This window comes from Arachis ipaensis, chromosome B3, assembly GCF_059453495.1.
Source record: "Arachis ipaensis isolate K30076 ecotype BB chromosome B3, ASM5945349v1, whole genome shotgun sequence".
Classification (NCBI taxonomy): domain Eukaryota; kingdom Viridiplantae; phylum Streptophyta; class Magnoliopsida; order Fabales; family Fabaceae; genus Arachis; species Arachis ipaensis.
In genome coordinates, this window is record NC_142438.1 from 72,473,720 (window position 1) to 72,477,397 (window position 3,678).

General features: G+C 34.0%; 1 non-coding gene across 1 annotated transcript; it reads right to left on the bottom strand.

Moving 5' to 3' along the window:
- Positions 1-2,814: 2,814 nt before the first annotated feature.
- On the bottom strand, positions 2,815-2,918 carry LOC148571105 (small nucleolar RNA R71). Its single transcript, XR_015908280.1, has one exon. It is a non-coding gene; the product is annotated as a small nucleolar RNA R71 (small nucleolar RNA).
- Between the last annotated feature and the right edge of the window lie 760 nt (positions 2,919-3,678).

The following is a 3,678-nucleotide window of genomic DNA, read 5'->3' on the forward strand; positions in this document are numbered from 1 at the left end:
TTCTTCTCTAAGATATTCATTCGCACACAAGAACATGATGAATGTGATGATTATGTGACGCTCATCACCATTCTCACTTATGAACGCGTGCCTGACAAACACTTCCGTTCTACATGAAAGCAAGCTTGAATGCATATCTCTTAGCCTCCTAATTTAGGATCAGAGTCTTCGTGGTATAGGCTAGAATTATTGGTGGCCATTCTTGAGATCCAGAAAGTCTAAACCTTGTCTGTGGTATTCCGAGTAGGATCTGGGAAGGGATGGCTGTGACGAACTTCAAACTCGCGAGTGTTGGGCGTAGTGACAAATGCAAAAGGATGACTGAATCCTATTCTAGCATGATCGAGAACCGATAGATGATTAGCCGTGCGGTGACAGCGCATTTGGACCATTTTCACTGAGAGGACGGGATGTAGCCATTGACAACGGTGATGCCCAACATATAGCTTGTCATGGAAAGGAGTATGAAGGATTGGATGAAGGCAGTAGGAAAGCAGAGATTCAGAAGGAACAAAGCATCTCCATACGCTTATCTGAAATTCTCACCAATGAATTACATAAGTATTTCTATCCTATTTTATATTTTAATTATCAAATCTCCATAACCAATTGAATCCGCCTGACTGAGATTTACAAGGTGACCATAGCTTGCTTCAAACCGACAATCTCCGTGGGATCGACCCTTACTCACGTAAGGTTTATTACTTGGACGACCCAGTGCACTTGCTGGTTAGTTGTGCGAAGTTGTGAAAAAGAACTAAGATTATGAACGTGCGTCTTAAGTTTTTGGTGCCGTTACCAAGGAATGAACGATCACGATTTCGTGCACCAAGTTTTTGGCGCCGTTGCCGGGGATTGTTCGAGTTTGGACAACTAACGGTTCATCTTGTTGCTCAGATTAGGTAATTTTATTTTAATTTTAAGCTTTTTATTTCTTATTTTCAAAAATAACACAAAAAATTTTTTTTTCTTCTTTTTCGTTTCTCCCAAAATAATTTTCGAAAAAAAAAACCAAAAAAAAATTTCTAATAAAATCATAAAAACCAAAAATTTTATGTTTCTTGTTTGAGTCTAATGTCAATTTTTAAGTTTGATGTCAATTGCATCTTTTTAATTTTTCTTAAAATCTTCGAAAATTCATGCATGTGTTCTTCATGATCTTCAAGTTGTTCTTGATGATTTTCTATGTTTGATCTTTAATTTTTCTTGTTTTGTGTCTTTTCTTATTTTTCATATGCATTTTCAATTTGTTAGTGTCTAAAGTTTGAAAATTTCTAAGTTTGGTATCTTGCATGTTTTTCTTTTCTTAAAAATTTTCAAAAATAAGTCTTGATGTTCATCTTGATCTTCAAAGTGTTCTTGGTATTCATCTTGACATTCAAAGTATTCTTGCATGCATTATGTGTTTTGATCTTAATTTCTTGTGTTTTGCATCATTTTTATGTTTTTCTCTTTCCTCAGTAAAAATTCAAAAAAATTCAAAAAAATATCTTTCCTTGTTTTACTCATCAATTTCAATTTCAAAATTCTATCTTTTTCAAATCTTTTTCAAAAATCAAATCTTTTTCATTTATTTTTACATAATTTTCGAATTTTTTTTAAATTGATTTTCAAAATCTTTTTCTCATTCTTAGTTCATATTTTCGAAAATCTCACTAATATTTAATGTTTTAATTCAAAAATTTTTTAAGTTGTTACTTGCCTATTAAGAAAGGTTCAATCGTCATTGAATTTTAAAATCATATCTTTTAGTTTCTTGTTAGTCAAGTAATCAACTTTAATTTCAAAACTCAAATCTTTTTAATTTCCTTTTCAAATCTTTTTCAAATTAAACTTCAAATCATATCCTTTTCAAAAATCAATTTTCAAAATCTTTTCTAACTTCCTATCTTTTCAAATTTGATTTTCAAATCCTTTTTCAATTAACTACCTGACTTTTTGTTTGATTTTAAAAATTTTCTATTTCAATCATATCTTTTTCAAAACCACCTAACTAATTTTCTCTCTCTAATTTTCGAAAACTCCTTCCCCCTTTTTCAAAATTCCTTTTAATTAACTAATTGTTTTAAATTTTAATTTAATTTTATTTCTCTTTTTAATTTTTGAATTCTAATTAATATTTAAAATAAAAACAAAAATATTTTTATTTTATTTTAATTAATTTTCGAATTTTTCTCTTCTCCTTCTTCTATTCTCCTCTTCTTCTACTCACATAAATGAATCTCTATACCGTGACATAGAGGATTCCATATTTTCTGTTCTCTTCTTTTTTACATGAGCAGGAGCAAGGATAAGAACATTCTTGTTGAAGCTGATCCTGAACCTGAAAGGACTCTTAAGAGGAAACTAAGAGAAGCTAAAGCACAAAACTCTAGAAAGGACCTAACTGAAATTTTCGAAAAAGAAGTAGAGATGGCCGAAACCAATAACAATGGTGGAGGTGCAAGGAAGATGCTTGGTGACTTTACTGCACCAAATTCCTACTTCCATGGAAGAAGCATCTCAATCCCTGCCATTGGAGCAAACAATTTTGAGCTAAAGCCTCAATTAGTTTCTCTGATGCAACAGAATTGCAAGTTTCATGGACTTCCATCAGAAGATCCTTTTCAGTTCTTAACTGAATTTTTGCAGATCTGTGATACTGTTAAGACCAATGGGGTTGATCCCAAGGTCTACAGGCTTATGCTTTTCCCGTTTGCTGTAAGAGACAGAGCTAGAATATGGTTGGACTCTCAACCTAAAGATAGCCTGAACTCTTGGGATAAGCTGGTCACGACTTTCTTAGCCAAGTTCTTTCCTCCTCAAAAGTTTAGCAAGCTTAGAGTGGATGTTCAAACCTTCAAACAGAAAGAAGGTGAATCCCTCTATGAAGCTTGGGAGAGATACAAGCAACTGATTAAAAAGTGTCCTTTTGACATACTTTCAGAATGGACCATTCTGGATATATTCTATGATGGTCTGTCTGAATTATCAAAGATGTCATTGGACCATTTTGTAGGTGGATCTATTCAGCTAAAGAAAACGCCTGCAGAAGCTCAGGAACTTATTGACATGGTTGCAAATAACCAGTTCATGTACACTTCTGAAAGGAATCCTGTGAGTAATGGGACGCCTTAGAGGAAGGGAGTTCTTGAAATTGATACTCTGAATGCCATATTGGCTCAGAATAAAATATTGACTCAGCAAGTCAATATGATTTCTCAGAGTCTGAATGGATTGCAAGCTGCATCCAACAGTACTAAAGAAGCATCTTCTGAAGAAGAAGCTTATGATCTTGAGAACCCTGCAATAGCAGAGGTGAATTACATGGGAGAACCCTATGGAAACACCTATAATCCCTCATGGAGAAATCATCCAAATTTCTCATGGATCAACAAAAGCCTCAACAAGGCTTTAATAATGGTGGAAGAAACAGGTTTAGCAATAGCAAGCCTTTTCCATCATCCTCTCAGCAACAGACAGAGAATTCTGAGTAGAATCCATCTAGCTTTGCAAATATAGTCTCTGATTTATCTAAGGCCACTCTAAGTTTCATGAATGAAACAAGGTCCTCCATTAGAAATTTGGAGGCACAAGTGGGCCAGCTGAGTAAAAGAGTCACTGAAACTCCTCCTAGTACTCTCCTAAGCAATACAGAAGAGAATCCAAAAAGAGATTGCAAGGCCATAACCTTACTTG